This window comes from Camellia sinensis, chromosome 3 (genome assembly GCF_055761805.1).
Source record: "Camellia sinensis isolate YWXY chromosome 3, ASM5576180v1, whole genome shotgun sequence".
In the NCBI taxonomy this organism is placed as follows: Eukaryota; Viridiplantae; Streptophyta; class Magnoliopsida; order Ericales; family Theaceae; genus Camellia; species Camellia sinensis.
Window position 1 is genome coordinate 13,268,766 of NC_138963.1, and position 21,010 is coordinate 13,289,775.

At 34.0% G+C, this 21,010-nt stretch overlaps 3 long non-coding RNA genes across 3 annotated transcripts; 1 reads left to right on the forward strand and 2 right to left on the reverse strand.

Annotated features, from left to right (window-relative positions):
* Positions 1-602: 602 nt before the first annotated feature.
* Positions 603-2,230, reverse strand: LOC145820919 (uncharacterized). Its single transcript, XR_014362960.1, has 3 exons — positions 2,054-2,230; positions 1,285-1,387; positions 603-863 (listed from the first exon to the last, which is right to left on the reverse strand). It is a non-coding gene; the product is annotated as an uncharacterized LOC145820919 (long non-coding RNA).
* Positions 2,231-3,030: 800 nt separating this feature from the next.
* On the reverse strand, positions 3,031-3,628 carry LOC145820920 (uncharacterized). The gene is made up of 3 exons (XR_014362961.1): positions 3,523-3,628; positions 3,297-3,435; positions 3,031-3,221 (listed from the first exon to the last, which is right to left on the reverse strand). It is a non-coding gene; the product is annotated as an uncharacterized LOC145820920 (long non-coding RNA).
* A 5,879-nt stretch (positions 3,629-9,507) lies between these two features.
* On the forward strand, positions 9,508-11,203 carry LOC145820921 (uncharacterized). The gene is made up of 2 exons (XR_014362962.1): positions 9,508-10,518; positions 10,762-11,203. It is a non-coding gene; the product is annotated as an uncharacterized LOC145820921 (long non-coding RNA).
* Positions 11,204-21,010: the final 9,807 nt, after the last annotated feature.

Here is a 21,010-nt window from a genome sequence, read left to right on the forward strand (position 1 = left end):
TAAATATATCATTCCTGCAAAAATAAATGAATAAATAAATAAATAAAGTTATTAAGATATTGATAACCATTTGATCAAATTACATTTTTCTCAACAATTTATTTTAAAAATCATATGCCATTGATACAAATATAATCTAATCAAATAACTATCGATATCTAATCAAAATAATTTTTTTCAAGAATGATATACTCAACAAGATATACTCAACAAGTTGCTGTCCAGATTTTTAAGTCGAGCGGATTGGTAGCAGCAGTGGTTTTGTTCCTTAAGTTTGGGTGAAGTTCATACTGATGCTGTAGTCTGTAGTGCTACCCTGCTATGTAGCTTGGGTGAACACTACTAAAAAAAATACTTTTTGCGACCGCCACAAGCCGTCGCAAATAATAAAAATACTGTCGCAAAAGACTTTTTGCGACGGCCTATGCGACCGCAAATGGGGGACGCAAATGTGGGGGTGGCAAATACTTTTTGCGACGGCAAAGCAACGGTCGCAAATTATTTGCGACCACCTAAACTACTTTTTGCGACAGCTATTTTGCCATCGCAAAAAAAATAAAAAAATAAAAAACACTTTTAGCGACCATTGTTTTACTGTCGCAAATAATTACTTCTTAAAAAAAAATCATATACGGATTTGCTACAACAAAAAAATCAATTACAAACACCAAACAATTTTTTGTTAATGAAAAATAACAAAATTAACAAATTAATTAAATTTATAATAGACATTATCCATTAACCATCCTTAAATACACTGTACTAAAAAATTCAAGTCTTCAAAAAAAAAAAAAAAAGAGCAACTTAATCTTTGGCTCCCAACATCACCCGCTCGATCATATCAACTATTCCCTCAACAAAATCTGCAAAAACATATATCAAATTCAACCAGGTGCCTTCATAGTATAAAATGCTATGTAGTTAAACACAATATAAATTCAGAGAGACAGAGCCGTTCTTCAAAGTGTGAAATCCCAACTATTAAAATTCTGAAAATAAAATAAAGGGTGATCCACAATCTATAAGATGCTAGTCTGCAGGAGTAAATCTATTAGAAAACCAGAACAGAGACAATATGATACCCAAATCAAAAATTCAAAATTTCCACAACCCGTCATCAAAAACCTATAAATTACAGTAGATTCTTCAATCTCAGTTCCAATTGGACATCTAGGATTTTTTTATACAACAACAACACAGAAACTCACAGTATCCAAAACAACAGCACAAAAACTATCAAATACCCATTAAAGAGAAGTGAAGAAAGAAGAGAAAATAGTGCACCTTTGAGATCATGGGAGTTCCAATAAAGAGAGACTCAGATTTGAAATGAATTATTTGAAAATCACTTTGCCCTGCAAATCTGAAAAAGTTCTGTAGATAGCTCCTGCAAAAGGCTTCACTAGTTGGCGATGCTCACAGAATCACTAATATGACTCAAAACAGGTACATGAGAATCTACTAAAAGTGAAACACATAGCTCAAAAACCAAGTCAATATATTAGTATTAGATTTTGAAAAATGATTGGTCATAATATAAATAGTATAAGGTAACCCTGTGCAAAGATATGATCAACCAAATTCAAAACTATTCAAACTGAAAGAAAGAAAGAAAGAAAGAATAAAATAAGATTAAGAAGAAGAAGAAAAAAAAAGGTCAAAGTCGTGAATTGTATAAATGTTACCTAACGGACCAAATTTCAGGCTCCCAAAACTTACCGGAGTAGATGGCCTTATTGTTAGAAATTTATTACATGGATCAATTTTATTATCCTTTTCTAGGTTATCAGTTTTTTCTTACTTGTCCATGATGGCTTCACAGTCCATATTTAAATCAGGAATAGTTGCCATTTTCAATGCATATTTTGTACTAATTGTTTTGACCTCTGTATCAGAGTAGATTCTGCAGAGTTATGCATATCAATTAACAAATTCATTCATTGTTCTTAGATGTAAGTAATATATACAAAATGTCTTTGATATCAGTTAGACATCAATTGAACAATAAAAATCAAAAGGATGAAAAGACAATTGGTGTTCTTTGTAAACATACCTCAGCAGAATAAGCTTGGAATATGGGTAGAAAACGTTTCCGGCAATAGTCATTGAATATAAGAGTGAGAACTGGTAGAGAAACACAAAAGCTGGACTATGTACTACTGGCCAAAATGTTCCACCAGTCTCAAACTTGGGTGCATAAACATTCAATAGCTGCACAAGAAATATGTCAAAAAAATTCAAATTGCCAACCACGCAAGCCAGCACATGGACAATACTTGAAAATTCAGAATGGCTATCCACTAGGTAGAGAAATTGAATATTCTTTTGTTTACTGAAGAATTCCTAATATTCTTTTGATTACAAGCGAGTTTTCTCAATTGAATAGAGAAATTGTAGCAAATACAAAGAGAAACTGATAAAACTTAAAAAATTGGTAACTGCTAGTTACTCACAGTTGGGCATGCTTGAGCTCAATCTTGAGTTTTTGTTGAACTCTCTCCATTAGACTCAATTTAAGATTCAACTGTATGAATCGAATCATTTTGCTTGAAACTCGATTCGTAAGATTCTATCAACCATGTTAGAAACAACAGAAATTGCACAGCACAAAACTTCAAAGAAGCTCAAAGCCAGACAAGTAAATACCTTGAGAGAAAGGAAGAACTTGCAGACAGATCTTTTTGCTTGAAGTGAATGAGAAAATGAGCATTGGTTGCCCCTGTTGCACAGCCCTTTGACAAAAAATTTACATAGAGAAGGTTCCCAAGGGGCAGGAGGACCATCACCATTAACGTATTCATATTTGTTGCCAGATATGTGTTCTGTACATTGAACTCTTACCTATCGAACATGATGAGCAAGTAGAAAGATCAATACCATATCTTTTTTGGGTGAATAATATCAATTCAATATCAAGAATGGTTTTTACATGGCAAAAAAATTGCAATACCTCTTTGATTATAGTTGCCAAATTTTCAGCCACCTCATGTGACAGAAAGTAACTCGAAGGAACGAATGTGGCACAGAATTACATTTCCTTTTTTCATTCGGAAGCTCAGAGTGCTCATCATCTGCAGCCATAGTGTCCGTATTTCCATTTTTCTGACATGTGAGAAGACATGTATGTTGAAACTCGTAAGGCTCATAATACAATGGTAGACCATCAGCTGTAGCCAAAAATTTGGGTCGAAAGCGGTGAATTGAATTTAGTATATCTTCATCTGCAGAAAAACACACTCACCGTGAGATAAAACTCAAATCATGGTTGCATATACATGAGATTGTTAAACCCATACATATTTCTGCGACATGGTTTAGTGATGGCTGAACGAGATTGTGGAAAGAACACCATTCTTCTTCAGGGGCCAACACTAGTGCAGCTTTCATCTCATCAAAGTGTAAAAGTTGTTTCAGCTGATCAAGACGGAGCTTATCCTTTAAGAAGTAGACAAACGAATAAATTTTCGAATTCCATTGAGAAAGACAATCTTCCAGAAATTCAAGTGTAACAAACTACTTTACCTTGTAAACACGTTGCCAAAACTGAAATGCACAGAGGTTTGCCATAAATACCATTTCCTTTCTACCAGTTAGGGCAGTACTCTTATCATCTCCAGAATAATAGCAGCCAGTGTACTCTGCATACTGAAGAATATATGCAATTGATCAGAAAGAGGAATTGTTTGAGTAATCAAATGAAATAATGAAATTCTGAAGCTTAACAATTTAATAAATATACCAAAATTTCCTACGCAAAAGGACGTAGAATAGGTAAAGGCTGTGTATCCATCAATACACCAAGTAGAATGCGATTCTATGCTAGAAATTGAAACTAAATGACATGAAATCGTGAAAAACATAAATTGCAAAGAACAGAATTCCAAATAATATTGAAGGCGTCGATCATAAGAAGAAATCGCAAAGAACATAAATTGAAGAACAGAAATCGCGAAGGGCAGATGAATGCATCGATCCAAACCCTAGCAAATGTATATACAGAAAGTATGCGAGAGAGATCAAGAGATATTGACAAATCGAGAGAGAGAGAGAGAGAGAGAGAGAGATTCATACCGTTGTTCTTCAGACGACGATGGGCGAGCGAGAGAAAGAGAACGATGTCAAGAGAAGAGTTTGAGCGAGCCAGTGCCAGACTACGGCAAATATAAATAAAAGAAAATAGGGAAAATAAAAACCTTGAAAAATGTTATCATATTTTTTGCTACGGTTAAATAGACGGTCGCAAAAAAATAGACGCAAAAAGTCAATTTTCTAGTAGTGGAAGTTTGTTAGTCTGTTTTCCTTCTTTTTTGTTTCTGTTTTGTTTTGCTGTTGGTTTCTCACCAACTGGCGCTTGGAGCTCCTGTTAGCTCCAAGCTCCTCTTTATTGATGTCCTGTATCTTTTTCGCATACTTTCATCAATAAAGATTTTCTTTGCCGATCAAAAAAAAAAAAAAAAAAACAAGATGTACACATTGAACAGTTTTAATCATCAAAATAGGCCCGAATCAATGCCAACAACACTCTCCAATCAGACTAGAGACGAATCTATCCCATTTCTTATATTGTGAACATAGTATTTCATAATGAAAAATGTAAACAAATCTAACAAGTCATTTTTTTTATTCTTTTCTAAAATTTTTGGACCATAGACCTCATATAATTCAATTTTCTTAGAAAATCATCAACCATAATTCAACTTTCTTTTATTAATGTGAAGCAATTAGAGATCATTTATAAAATATGTTATTAATTTTGTATTGTATTTCATCAGTATTTTACAATGTATACTGAGATGATGTCTAACTGTTTCACATTATAAGTAACATCAATCCATTTTATTTATATAAGAGATACATGCCACTTTTTTTTTTTTCTTTTTTTAGAAAAAAATAAATAAATAAAGATGAGTGACTTCTTTTATTAATAAATCATCAATTCAATTAGCAAATTTTAATGATATTAAAATTTTATTTCAATTAATAATGAGTATTTGTAATTTGTCAAATCACAAGAGACAATTTGTGTATTAAGTAAATTTTAAAAAGTAAATTTGTAATTTACCGTATTCTTTAGAGATTACAACTACTATACTAAAATATTAAAAAATTGTAATATAGAAATGTTGTTGATTGATAGTGGATCAATAAACCATCAGGAAATGAATATCAAAAGCATGTTGGTTTGTAAAAAAAGACCTAAGCAAAACCAATCGTTAGGGTTGTAATTTTGGCCCATGACCCGGGGGCGACCCCAGGTAGGCCCAGCCCGTTAATAAAATGTTATTTTTAATGTAAAATAATAAAATGTTGCTAGAAAAAATAAAAAAAAAAATTTAAAATATTGTTTAGGCCCGCCCAAAGCCCAAGCCTAGGGGCTCAGCCCGAGGCCAGGCCCACTGGCCCGCCCAAAGCCCGAATACCTCTGGGCCCAGGCCTGGGCCTAGTTTTCTGGCCCATGGGCCGACCTGGCCTGCCTTGATTTTTAGCAAGAGCCCGCAAGGCCCAACATGGGCCGGGCCAAAATTACACCCCTACCAATCTTGCATGAGCTAATACGTCACCTTTAAAGTCACAACAGTAACTGGTACGCAGTAGTTTTCCCATAGCCTATGTTAAAGTGACAACAGTAAATGCTGATGAAAATTGTTTGGGAAGTGGCTTGACTTTTTGGTTTTTTTAGTTATTTTAGCCCGGGGTTAAAAAATTTCGTTTGTGAAGAGCTTTTAGCTTTTTTGGCTTTTTGTAGGAAAAAGAATGTAATGATTATGGATTGGACGTGATGTTTTGTCTTATTGAGCTAAAAAGCCTATTTTATTTTTTATAGCTATTTTAGTCAAAAAGGCTTGACTTTTTTCTTCCCAAATAGAGTTAATTATCTAAAAGTCCTATTTACAAATATTATGGTAACTTAGGTCATGTTTAAGATTCTTTGAATCAATAAGTCCTATTTAGTAAAATTGATAATATTATCAATTTTGCATAGTAATATTTCAGATAATTGTTTTACTAACTGATTAAAAAAACAAAGCATGAGATAAAACGTTTTTGCCCTTCTACTTATTGTTTTGATTCAACTATTCAATAAAACCGAGAATATTAACAGTTTTTTCTAATTTTAAAACTGAGAACATTATCAATTTTTTTATTTTTAAAGTTTTTTTATTTTTTTCCAGTTTTGCACATCAATGTTCTATCATCATGTATAGATACAAAATTTTTAAGTTTGCACAAAAAATAATTCAATTTTTTCAAAAACAAATATTTTTTTTTTTGCCCATAATTTTTTTTTATAGTTTTTTCAATTTGAAAGTTGATACTTTAAAGTTTTGAAAATTAAAATAAATGTCAAATTATCATGTTCTTTGTAAATAATCATTGTTTGAAGAGTAATTCCGACTATTAAAAATTTAATGAAACTTGAAGGTCCAAAAAATCTTATTTAGGACTTAATGGAGTATGAGTTCATAAATTAAGATTCGTATATAAATGCCCCTTAATAATATGACTCATACTTAAAATTAAATGTATTAAGTGGTAATCTGTTAGATCTGTTTGATAATCATAATTGATATCACTTAAAAATTTAAGTGCCTTTTAAAATATAGGTTAAAACTTATAAAAATTTTAAGTCATATGAAATTTACTTAATTCTGACTGAATTTATAAATACTAAACATAAGTACAGATATATACTATTATAAACTCACCACCACCAATACAACCATCACAATGCCACTACCACCATCACAATTGCTATCACCACCATTACCATGCCACCACCACCACCACTACCATTACAATTATCGCCATTGTCATTGTCACCGTCACCGTCACCATCATACCATTACCACCACTATCAAAATATAAAATTTAAAATATATAATTTGAAAATAATAAATTCTACGAATATAAAAACCAATTACAGAATTAAACTAATCATTTTACATGAATTAGATTTTATCTTTTTGTAAGTTTCACATTTATATAAAAGAATTATATCCAGTTCTATGATTGATTTCAGTATAAATTGAAAAACTATATAACTTTTCATGGTATAATAGTTCCAAATCGTGATCCAAATGATGATTTAAGAATGATAGAAATTTCACACCAATTGAACCTAACACATTTGTTTGTATTATAACATATATGGACATAGAAAATATAGTTCAGGTTTGTTGGACGGTGTAGATTCAATTGTGTAATGACTCACTCTTAAAATGTATCTTAATTATTTAATATTTTTTTAAACGTTCTTTTAAAGGGAAATTTAATAAAAAAAAATTGTTAGATCTTTATTTGGTGAAAATAGCAATTCAATTTATTTTTCTTCATAAATCCCTTAAAGAGGGAGCGCATAATTGAGAAATGACAAAATAAAATATCTTTTTTTTTTTCTTCCTTAGACAACATTACTAGAGTAACGTGTTAATGTTTATATCAATTTCGAAAGAAATAATTTTTTTTTTTTTTTTGGGGTAAGAATTTCATAGTCAACATATATCTTATTGGATAGATCTTCATGAGAGGATTCAAAAAATACTAATTTTATTAAAAATTGACATTTAGGCCTCGTTTGGGAAGTGACCGGTTTAGTCAAAAAGCTAAAAAGTTACTAAAAAAATCAAAAAGCAACATCCCATACCAAAAAATCAAAGATTTTTTTTTCTCTCTACTTTTTGCACATCTTTTCGTAAAAAGCCAAAAAGTCATTCCAAACATACTAGTTTTTTTTAGCTCATATTTTAGCTAAATAGCCAAAAAGTTACTATATTAGCATGTTCCCAAACGAGGCCTTAGATAAAAAAAATTATATTATTTTTAAGTTTAATATTTTAGTGATAGTAATATATGTTTGATTTTGTAAGAATTTTTTTTTTATACTTATTCTTAATGCATTGAACTTTTATCATAAATAGATTTTGATCAAATTCTTTTTTTAAAATAAATATTTTAAGCAAAAATGTTTTAGAACTCTAATTTATGAGTTCTAATAACTCTAATGTGTATGTGGAGCCCATCTGATATAATGTTTTGGCCTTGTTTGTTTTTTTTTTTTTTTTTGCTTTCTACCTCACTAAAGCTCAATTAAAATTTTAATTTTAGAGGGATGTATCATTATTGTATTTTAAATGCGTATCTTCCTAGCCAGCTCATATTTGGAGGGGTCCACCGGTGATGAAAAAAGGGGCATGACCTTTCTAATCTTGAGAATTGTCGAACAGAGATTGGAGATTAATATCAAAGGAGTCACCATCCATTCACACTCAAAATTCTTGTAACACTTCAAAGTTCCGATATTGGAACAATATCAACCATATAATATTGTTGTGATATAAAAACGAGAAGTATTATGTTTTTTTTTTTTTTTGAACGAAAGTAAATTTGTTGTTAGAAAATGCTACAATTATGCTTTAAAACCAAGATTTCAAACACTACCAACTCCTCCACAACCTTTTTAAGCACTCCAACTGTTATTTTGCATTAGAATTTTTGAATTTGAGCAACTCTTACTTCTGCAATCTTTTCAAGAACTCAACTATGATTTTGATGTTGAATTTCAAACTTAAGCAATTCTAATAAATAAGGTTGTAAGTCTTGGGCTATTCAGTTTATGCTTGAGTAATAAAATGGAGTTTTTTTTATTGTTTGTTTTTAGAAAGAGTATTTCTAGTTTGAATTTGTTCATGGGTTGGTATTATTATTTGCTCATCTTTTCAATATACTTCCCAACATCAAATTCCTTGACAATCTTTTCTAGTGCTTGACAATTATTTTGAAGTAAGATTTGAAAGTAATTAAACAATTCCTCCACAATCGTTTGAAGCACTTGAGGATTATCATGAAGTAGGATTGTAAACTCAATCAATTCCTCCACAATCTTTCCAAGAACCCAATAGTTATTCTGAAGCAAGATTTCAAACTCAAGCAATTCATTTTTATTAGCAAAAGAAAGTTTTATTGATAAAGATGAAATGTTCAAGCAAACACTCAGACAAAACATCAATAAAGAAAAAGCAATAGCAACAAGCATCATAGCAATGTAAACCAATCCCAACTTGGTTGGCATTGAAAAGAAAAACCCATTCATGTTCTACTACAAGACCAGAGGTTGACGAGAAACCAACCAAAGCAAAACAAAACAAAACACTAAATACAACAAAATACCCAAAACCCAAAAAGAAAATGTTAGCAGATATTTTAATATTATAATGTGTTATAGGTTTGATTTTTTTTTCTTTCCCTCTAAGTTTTCATTGTCTTTCTCTACAAGTCTCCAAGTCTTCCAAGGAAGTTGCCTACCAATTTCCTTTCCTATTCTTATCCTCTAAGTCTTTGCCAAGTCAAGTCTCCTTCAAGTCTTCCAAGAGTAAAGTCTTCATACCTATCCTCCAAGCATCTTCTAAGGAGCCTCCAAGCAACTTCCAAGAAGGATCCTCCAAGAAACTTGTGCACCAAGTTTCATCTTCTATAAATTGAGCTAATCTCTTATCTTGGGACACACGAGAAAAAGTTTTGTTGCTTTATTATGTTTTGTGTAAGATTATCAGGCAAATAAAAAAAGGTGTATGTGATAAAGCTTTGGGTTCAACCAATTGTGCAGTATTGGTGAACCGTACGACTTAGTTGGGCTGTTGTATCCTGGGGGGGACAAGTCAAGTTTTTTTTTCTACTGCACCGGTGTGAGGCTTTGTCTAACCGCAGAGGGCTTGAATCTCCTTAAAGAGAGCGAATTTCCCGTGCCTCTGCCCTCGCAATAGTTATTGTAATTTTTATTATTTGTATTTTCTGGTGTTTTATTTGTAATTATCACCAACAGTTTTAAGGAGATTCAATTAGCAAAAGTTCATGGAGCCAGTACTGGAGAAGCCCAACGAGAATACCGGCGATCTCAATAAGCCCTTCCGGTTCAAGAGAGCCCATTTCAAGAGATGGAAAGGCAAGGTGCTTTTCTACCTCAGTCTCCTCAAGGTGGCCTATATCCTAACAGAGAAAAATTCGAGCAAAGTCCCCACTGAAGAGATGACTGACGAGGAGTATGCTGCTCATTTTGAAAAAATCGAGAAATACAACACAGATGAGTATAAATGTCGATACTATCTTTTGAATTGTCTTTCAGATCAATTTTATGATTATTATGATACTACTTACACCGCTGCCAAGAAAATTTAGAAAGCCTTGCAGAACAAATATAACACTGAAGAGGCAGGCGCTAAAAAATATGCTGCAAGCCATTTTTTCTGCTATCAGATGATAGATGGAAAATCAGTGGTAGAGCAAGTTCAAGATTTTCAGATGCTAGTGGCTGAAGTTAGATCCGAATGCATCAAAATTGGAGACAATCTTGTTGTAGCAGGTATTGTTGACAAACTTCCATCATCTTGGAGGGAGTTCCAGAAGTCAATGCGTCACAAGCAAAAATAGATGTCCTTGGAGACTCTAATCACACGGATTCAGGTAGAGGAGAAAGCGCGAGGACAATATGCGCTTATGACACAAGAGCATTCCACTGCTAAGGTAAATTTAACTTCTGAAAATACTTTACCTAAAGGTCGATTTCATAAAAATAGTCACTTGAAGCTAGTTAAGAAAATCTGAAAAAATACTGGAAGGCCACAAAATAAAAATTATCCGAGGCAAAAGAAATGGAACCAAGAACCCCCTTCACAAGATTTGACAAACGTGACATGTTTTGTGTGTGGCAAAAGTGGGCATATTGCTCGAACTTGCAAATTTCAGAAACAACAGTCTCAACCACAGGCTAATGTTACTGAGGAACCATTTGTGGCTATGATCACAGATATTTTTATGGTTCAATCTGTGGAAGGGTGGTGGGTAGACTCTGGTACCAATAGGCATGTCTGCTATGATAAAGATTGGTTCAAAGATTTCACTCATTTTAATGAGGAGAGAACTGTTATGCTTGGTGACTCAAGTTTAACCAAGGTGCTCGGGTGTGGGGATATTGAGCTGAATTTTACCTCTGGACGTGTACTTGTTTTAAAAGATGTGTTGTACACACCGTCCATGAGGAAAAATTTGATGTCGAGTTATTTACTCAACAAAGCTGATTTCAAGCAGACTATTGAATCTGACCAATATGTAATTACTAAAAAAAGCATATTTGTGGGGAAATGGTATGCCTGTGATGGAATGTTTAAATTAAATGTTGAGAATAAGAAAGCACATGTTTCTATTTACATGTTGTCTTCTATAAATTTTTGGCATGCTCATCTGTGTCATATTAATAGCCGATATGTGGGAGTCATGAGTAGTTTAGGATTAATTCCCAGACTAACAAATAAGTTTGAGAAATGTGAAGTTTGCAATCAAGCAAAAACAACTAAAAGACCTCATAAAAGTGTGGTGAGAAATACTGAATTGTTAGAATTAATTCACACTGATTTATGTGAATTTGAAGGAATTTTAATACGTAGTGGAAATAGATATTTTATCACTTTTATTGATGATTTTTCAAAATACACTTATGTATACTTGTTGAAAAATAAAAGTGATGCTTTTGAAAAATTTAAAGAATTCTTTCTTGAAGTTGAAAATCAATTCGGTAAAAAGATTAAAAGATATAGAAATAATAGAGGCCGGGAGTATGAATCTTTTGGATTCAACTCGTTTGCTCAGTCTTTGGGAATAATCCATGAAATTACTCCACCATATTCACCTGCATCTAATGGTGTAGCAGAAAGGAAAAATAGAACTTTAACTGATTTAACAAATGCTATGCTAATTGAAGCAGGTGCTCCTTCAAATTTGTGGGGAGAAGCAATTTTAACTGCATGTTATGTTATGAATAGAGTGCCACATAAAAAAACAAAAGTTACACCTTTTGAGTTATGGAAAGGGCATAAGCCAAATTTGAGATATTTGAGGGTTTGGAGTTGTCTAACTTTTGTTAGACTTGTGGACCCTAAAAGACCTAAATTAGGTATGAAAGCTGCCACTTGTGCTTTTCTTGGACATGCAACAAATAGTACAGCGTATAGATTTTTTGATATTGAAAACAAAATAATTTTTGAATCCGATGATGCAATCTTTCATGAAGAAAAATTTCCTTTTAAATCTAAAAATGGTGGGGGTCAAAATTATCAAAAAAATATTTTATCTGAAACTGGTTCCTCTACTCCTCTTTTACAAAACCAAGATACTGTAGTTTTTGAACCTAGAAGGAGTAAAAGAGCCAAATTAGAAAAAGATTTTGGCCATGATTATCATATTTTTAATGTGGAAGAAACTCTATTAACTTTACAAGAAGCTTTGGCATCTCCTGACTCTGTTTTTTGGAACGAGGCTGTAAATGATGAGATAAAATCATTATTATCTAATAAAACTTGGGTATTAGTAGATTTACCACCATGTTGTAAAACTATTGGCTGTAAATGGGTTTTGAGGAAAAAATTTAAACCGGATGGAACTATTGATAAATATAAAGCAAGGCTTGTTGCAAATGGTTTTAAACAACAAGCAGATCTTGACTTTTTTGATACATTTTCTCTGGTTACTAGAGTCACATCCATTAGATTATTAATTACAGTGGCTGTAATTCATGATTTAAAAATTCATCAAATGGATGTTAAACAGCCTTTTTAAATGGAGACCTGGGTGAAGAAATATATATAGATCAACCTGAGGGTTTTGTGGAACCCGGTTAAGAAAGCAAAGTGTGCAAGCTAGTTAAATCCCTTTATAGCTTAAAACAGGCCCCTAAACAGTGGCATGAGAAATTTGATTCCTGCATGATTGAAAACGGCTACAAAACAAATGAATGTGATAAATGCATTTACTATAAATCTAAAGAGAATTCACATGTCATTATTAGCCTCTATGTGGATGATTTACTTATATTTGGCTCTAATTTGCATATCATTGTGGAAACTAAAAATATGTTTAGTAGTCATTTTGATATGAAAGATCTTGGTGAGGCTAATTATATTTTGGGAATGAAAATTACCAAAATCTGTGATGGTATATTTCTTGATCAGTCGCATTATGTTGAGAAAATTTTGAAAAAATATAATTTTTATAAGTGCAAGCATGTTTTTACTCCTTTTGATCCTCATGTGCGTTTATTTCCTATTGAAAATGATGAGGATGTAATTAATAAAAAGGAATATGCTAGTATGATTGGTAGCTTGCGTTATGCGACTGACTATACTAGACCTGACATTGCCTATGCAGTTGGAGTACTTAGCAGATTTACTAGCAAACCTGGCAGTGATCACTGGCTAGCCACTGAGCGGATTATGAAATATTTATCTGGTACCATAAAATATGGCTTGTTTTATAATAAGTATCCAGCAGTACTTGAAGGTTAGAGTGATGCCGATTGGAATACCTTGTCAGGTGATTTATTATCAACCACTGGTTACTTATTTACATTGAGAGGTGGTGCTATAAGTTGGAAATCGAAAAAACAAACAATTATTGCTAATTCAACAATGGAGGCTGAGCTTATTGCTTTAGCTACATCTAGTGAAGAAGCAAATTGGTTGAGAGATTTGTTAAATAAAATCTCGTGTTGGGAAAAATCGACTCCACCTATATTGATTCATTGTGATAGCACCGTAGCAATTGGTCGAGTTAATAACTATTATTATAACGGTAAATCCAGACCTATCAGAAGAAAACACAGTACTGTGAGATCTTATATGAATAATGACATCATAAATGTGGATTATATTAAATCTGGTGATAATCTTGCAGATCCATTAACTAAGGCCTTAGCAAGAGATAGAGTGGAATACATCAAGGGGGATGGGGTTGAAGCCCATTGAATATAGCAGGAGCCTTGTATGAGGATACTCAACCTAGGGACCAGAGATCCTGTAACTGGGTTTAATGAGAAAAACGATCATATGATGGCCGTAAGAAATGCACTAAATTACTTTTTACCCATTCCTATGATGTAAGTGTATTTATCCTGTAACGTTATAGAGGTTGAGTTATTAAAAAACTCTTAATGAATTCCTGTAGCTCTTATTAAGTGGGGTGTCATAGTTATAGGAGCACCCTTGACAGAATTCACCTATGTGAGTGTGGTAGTGGGGCCGCTACCTATGAGATTTGGGCTAATTCTCAAACACACTCATGAATTCTGGGATCGCACAAGGTTGTAATGTGCTAGCTTTTAAAGCTTATGTGAACACCTGAAATATTATGTGTGTGCAATAATTATTTATTTCCCTTAAGAAGTCATAGTTCAATGCTGAGCATACTATTGGCTCTGGAGTAGATATTATTGTTTCAATAATGGAGGTTCAATGCAGATCACACCTACCATGATGCATAATATCCTTATTTGCCTAATAATCTCAGTTTTTGTTACCTATAATATTAAAATAGGTGGGAGAATGTTAGCAAATATTTTAATATTATAATGTGTTATAGGTTTGATTTTCTTTTCTTTCCCTCCAAGTCTTCATTGTCTTTCTCTACAAGTCTCCAAGTCTTCCAAGGAAGTTGCCTACCAATTTCCTTTCCTATTCTTATCCTCCAAGTCTTTGCCAAGTCAAGTCTCCTTCAAGTCTTCCAAGAGTCAAGTTTTCATACTTATCCTCCAAGCATATTCCAAGGAGCCTCCAAGCAACTTCCAAGAAAGATCCTAAACTTGTGCACCAAGTTTCATCTTCTATAAATTGAGCTAATCTCCTATCTTGGGACACACAAAAAGAAGTTTTGTTGCTTTATTATGTTTTGTGTGAGATTATCAGGCAAATAAAAAATGGTATACGTGATAAAGCTTTGGGTTCAACCAATTGTGCAGTATTGGTGAACCGTACGACTTAGTCGGGCTGTTGTATCCTGGGGGGGACAAGTCAAGGTTTTTTTCTGCTACATTGGTGTGAGGCTTTGTCTAACCGCAGAGAGCTTGAATCTCCTTAAAGAGAGCGAATTTCCCGCGCCTCAACCCTCACAATAGTTATTGTAATTTTTATTATTTTTATTTTCTGGTATTTTATTTGTAATTATCACCAACAGAAAATATTGTTGGGCTCGACATGAACGTCTATGCCTCTGCCCCATTGATCAGCCCAAGTTAGTGCCTTGTTGCCCATAGAACTAATGACACCATCAATTGTGAATATGAATCCTCAATGCTGAAGCTGGGACCTCTGCATCAAGCCAACAACACTATCAGCAACACCACCAAAAGCTGCAACCCACGAGGATCCATTGCTATGCTTGAACCAGTGCACACTGAAACACAACAAAATAATCTCAATAATTCTTAACAATTACTAATCTGTTGAATGTGATAGACAAATCCATTCACCAAAAAATCCTTGGATTTAGCTTTTGATTTCGACCAAAGAGCCACTCTCAAATTAATAATCTCGATCATGGATTTCTAGTTGGGTCGCACTCCATCGAAAACCAACTTGTTCCTAACATTCCAGTCTCCTGATTGTCCATAAAATTGCAAAAGGAATCACTTCCCAAATGACTCTTACCTTTTTTCTGATTCTAGTCCCTTGCCACCATTCAATGCAAGGAACTCAAATTTTCCAAGATTTGGAGCATAGAAGCAAAACATGATCAATTGTCTCCAATTTTAATTTGTAAAAATGGCACAGACCATGACTTGGATCAATAATCAATATGTGGGGAAATGGTATTGGAATACTCCTTCAATCCAACAAGCCCTAGAATGATCCTTGAGATGTCACCTGAAGCAGAAGAACAATTTCGATCGGTGGTGCCAGAATTAACACTCCGACGAACAAGTTAACTTTTATATGAAAAAGAGTGTTTTTTCTTTAAGTGCAAGTTTTGTGGAGCATACCTTTCTTTCCAACCTCTTCCCTTTTATAGAGCCCTTATTCTTGATCTTTTTCTCCTGTAGCGTAGGCCCTCATCATCTCTTTGTCAGGGCCCATCCTCCTACTATATTCTTTAGAAAAGGACAACTTGGGTTCATCTAAGGTGTCGTGCTGACTTATCCAATGGACTCGGCTGAGATGTGTGGCCCAGGTACCCTTAACTCGGGATGCTCTTCATCTTGTTTCTTGTATCTATTCAGAAATGACTTTCAGTCCAGTGGGCTTTAGCTGCATTTGGCCCATCAAAGACGGATTTGGATGTACTCTATTTGTCGGTTCAAGGTTATTTTTACTCGGCTCCCACACAATCCAACTTTCAACAACTTCTCTGCCACCACAACAATGAACCCTATGTGAAAGTAATCCTACTTTGGGGGCCCTGCAATGCTTCAAGCCACTTATATAGGGATTGAATCGAAAAAACATTGGAAGAATCAGCTCTCCATAACAACCTATCCTGGCTGCCAGCAATTAGAAATGAGAGAAGAGAAATGTTTTGAAAAACCCTCGGCTCCTATTCCCACCAAGGTCTTAATGATCATCTTAATAACCCATCTTTCACTGGCCCATTATTCCATCTTTCTGTTGGAATGGTTATAAAATTCTGGATAAAACCAGAATTTTTTCCTAAGTTCGGTCTATTTTTTAGGTGGGCCCCGAGTGTCGATTTACTCGGGTCAAAGTGGTAACGCGTTCTATGCCGCGTTGTGATTCACGTGGTATATTTGGTTGCTCAAAACCATTACCGAGTGAATGGGAAATTGAAGCCAAAGTGTGCTCCATGGAAATGGAGTTTTGGTGGAAATTTCTTAAGGTTGTAAATTGGCTTGTCCCACATTGATTTGGTGGGAGGTTTTGAAAGGGTTTATAAGGCTTAGGGTGAGATACTTGGGGTGTGCCCCAAGGGGTACCCAAGTGTTTTAAAGGGAGAGGTTATGGGCAAAATGGGCTAGACCCATTGGACCCAAAAATCACCACACACGCGCGCGGGTGCGTGGTGTGTGGTTGGGTTGGGCTTCTAATCTTTTTGGGCCAAAAACATTTGAATTTAATTTTATTTTTTTATTAAAATAAAATCCATAATTCAAATTAAATTGGTTTGGATTTTTTGTTCATCCAAACAGGGCCCTTCCCGGTTTCAAACAGAAATAACCTGTTTTGGAGATAGTGCACACCCAAACAGGGCCCTTCCCGGTTTCAAACAGAAATAAACTGTTTTGGAATTAATGCACACCCAAACAGGGCCCTTCCCGTTTTGCTATCTGTTTGAATTCAAATCCAACAGGTATCATACTTGTTCAATTCAAAACCAAGAGTTACATACCTGTTTAATTCAAAATGAAGAGCCACCTTCACATCTATAAATAGGACCACCCTCATTTGATGTTTTGCATTCAGAAATTTCGTATTTCACTTCTGTTTTCTATTCTTCATCTTGCTGCATTTTATTTTCTAAAGAAAGAGTGTAAACACTTAGTGTGTTCGTAAGGCAAACAGTTAGTAGTGCTGCTATTGTTTGTGGTAGATCATTTCATCCTGGGAGATAGACGTCCGAATTCTGAAAGCACCGTGGAGAGGACGAATCTGTCTTAAGGACACAGTGTTAAACACTGGACTTGATCAGGAAAAATAATTCGAAGAAATTAAATCAAGTAAGTTATTTAATTACTTTCAGTGTTGTTTTTATTTGTTTATTTATTCGGATTTTAATTTTGTTTTTGTAACAAAATAAAATCTGTTATTTATTTATTTATTTTTATTTCGAGTTTGATTTTTGTAATCAAACATATTCTCTCCTTTTCTCTATTTCTTTTATTCTTGTTGCTGTTTTGTACACAACAGAATTAAATCTTTTTAAATACAGTGAAGATTGTCCAACAATCTTAAGACACACTCCTTTTTGGGTATCTTCATTGTATTTAATTTTCTGTGTTTTCAAATTAATATTCTGGTTGGAAAAACAAATAGTGATTTATGCTATTTGACAGATAGTAGTAATATACTGTCTCTTTTCTTTGACAACTACTAGTAGTACGATACTGGTGTCATTAACAATTCAGAATATTATTTGGTATTACAGAAAATTCTTGTGATATTTTATTTTTCTAGTTTTAGTAACAAGGAAAATAAAATTATTTTGTTGTTATAATTATTTTCTGGTTTTAGTAACTAGAAAATTAATTTGTCTTTTAATATTTTCTGATTTTTGTAATCAGAGATTATGGCTACTACAACTGAAACTGCATCTGGCAGTGGTACTCCTATTGTTACACCTACATCGGTCCCTATCCAGAACCATGTTCATCATGGAGAAAAACCGGAAAAATTTAATGGTACCGAGTTTAAGAGATGGCAGCAGAAGATGCTGTTCTACCTTACAACTCTTAATTTGGCCCGGTTTCTCCATGAAGAGGCTCCAGCACTTAAAGAGGGTGAAAGTGATCGGCAAGTTGTTGCCGCTGTAGATGCTTGGAAACATTCAGATTTCCTGTGCAGAAACTACATCCTAAATGGCCTTGACAATATGCTGTATAATGTATACAGTCCTCTGAAAACAGCAAAAGAATTGTGGGATTCTTTGGAGAAGAAATACAAGACAGAAGATGCCGGCACGAAGAAATTTGTCGTCGGTAAATTTCTGGACTTTGTTATGGTAGACTCCCAAACGGTAATATCTCAAGTTCAAAGTTTTCAAATAATTTTGCATGATATTCATTCAGAAGGTATGTCTCTTAGCGAGTCATTCCAAGTCGCAGCTTTAGTGGAAAAGTTACCACCGGCTTGGAAAGATTTCAAAAATTATTTAAAACATAAACGCAAAGAGATGACTATGGATGAATTGATTGTAAGGTTAAGAATTGAAGAAGATAACCGAAAGGCTGAAAAGAGGAATGGGAAAAATCCCATTGAGTCCAAGGCAAATGTGGTTGAACAAGTTCATAAACCACATAACAAAAAGAGAAAATTTACTGGAGATGGTCCTAAACAAGGCGATAGTAGCAAGAAGTTCAAAGGAAAATGCTATAACTGTGGCAAAACCGGACATCGAGCTTCTGATTGCCGCCGCCCTAAAAAGAATCATGGAAGTACAAGTAAGAAGACCACCAATCAGGCCAATGTAACAGAATTGGATTACATCTCTGACGGAGTGAATGACATCAACCTTTCTGCTGTGGTGTCTGAGGCTAACTTGGTTGGAAATCCCAAAGAGTGGTGGGTTGACACTGGAGCAACTCGTCACATATGTGCGGACAAGAAGATGTTCACTACCTACAATGAGGCTGCAAATGGTGAACAACTTTTCATGGGAAATTCTTCTACTTCTGCTGTGGCTGGACAAGGGAAAGTAATCTTGAAGATGACATCAGGGAAAGAACTGACCCTCAACAACGTACTACATGTACCTGACATCCGGAAGAATTTAGTTTCTGGGTCTTTGTTAAGTAAAAATGGTTTTAGGCTTGTATTTGAGTCTGATAAATTTGTATTAACAAAGAGTGGTATGTATGTTGGTAAGGGATACATGAGTGATGGTCTCTTTAAGTTAAATGTAATGACAGTTGTACCGAAAGTTGCTATGAATAAGAATAACACATCTTTTGTTTATATTCTTGAGTCAAATTTATGGCATGGTAGATTAGGACATGTGAATTTTGATGCTTTGCGTAGATTAATTGGTTTAGATTATATACCAAAGTTTGAAATTAATCCTAATCATAAATGTGAAATTTGTGTAGAAGCGAAACTAACTAAGGCTCCATTTAAATCGGTTGAAAGAAAAACCGAACCTCTAGAATTAATTCACACTGATGTATGTGATTTAAAGTTTATTCAAACTAGAGGTGGCAAAAAGTATTTCATAACATTTATCGATGATTGCACAAGATATTGTTATGTTTATTTACTTAGAAGTAAAGATGAAGCCTTAGAAATGTTTAAACTCTACAAAACAGAAGTTGAAAATCAACTTGGTAAAACCATTAAAATGGTTAGAAGTGATAGGGGTGGTGAATATGATGCACCATTAAATGAATTTTGTGCACAACATGGCATTATTCACCAAACTACAGCCCCTTATTCTCCACAGCAAAATGGAATTGCTGAAAGGAAGAATAGAACTCTAAAAGAAATGATGAATGCCATGTTACTAAGTTCAGGCTTACCACAGAACTTGTGGGGGGAAGCAATATTGTCTTCTAATTATGTTCTTAATAGAATACCCCACAAGAAAACCAAAAGCATTCCTTATGAATTGTGGAAAGGTCGACCACCTTCCTACAAATACTTAAAAGTGTGGGGGTGTTTGGCAAAAGTTGAAGTACCTGTTCCTAAAAAGACTAAAATTGGACCAAAAACAGTAGATTGTGTGTTTATTGGTTATGCTCAGAATAGTAGTGCATATCGGTTTCTGACTTATAAATCAGATATACCTGATATAAATGTGAACACTATTATAGAGTCAAGGAATGCTGTGTTTTTTGAACATGTCTTTCCTTACAAGAAAGGACAGGAATTAAGTTCACAGAAAAGAACTTATGATTGTACACAAAGTCAAGAGACTAATGACAATCAAACACAAGAGACTAGTAATAGTCTCGACCAACAGGATTTAACTAATGATGAACCAAGACGAAGTAAAAGAGCGAGAACATCAAAATCCTTTGGTCCAGATTTTCTGACATACTTGTTAGAAAATGAACCTCAAAGCTTTAAGGCAGCAATGACAGGTCCTGAAGCACTTTTGTGGAAAGAGGCTGTTAATAATGAAATTGAATCCATTATGCAAAATCATACTTGGGAATTGGTGGATCTTCCACCAAGTTCTAAACCTCTTGGATATAAATGGATATTCAAGAGAAAAATGAAAGCAGATGGTTCAATTGACAAGTATAAAGCAAGACTTGTTGTTAAAGGTTACAGACAAAAGGAAGGTCTGGACTATTTTGACACATATTCCCCTGTGACAAGAATAACATCCATTCGCATGCTTATTGCTATAGCAGCGTTGTTTAATTTAGAAATACATCAAATGGATGTTAAGACAGCTTTCTTAAACGGTGATCTAAATGAAGAGATCTATATGGAACAACCCGAAGGGTTTGTTGTATCAGGACAAGAAAAGAAAGTTTGTCGACTTGTAAAATCCCTTTATGGATTAAAACAAGCACCTAAGC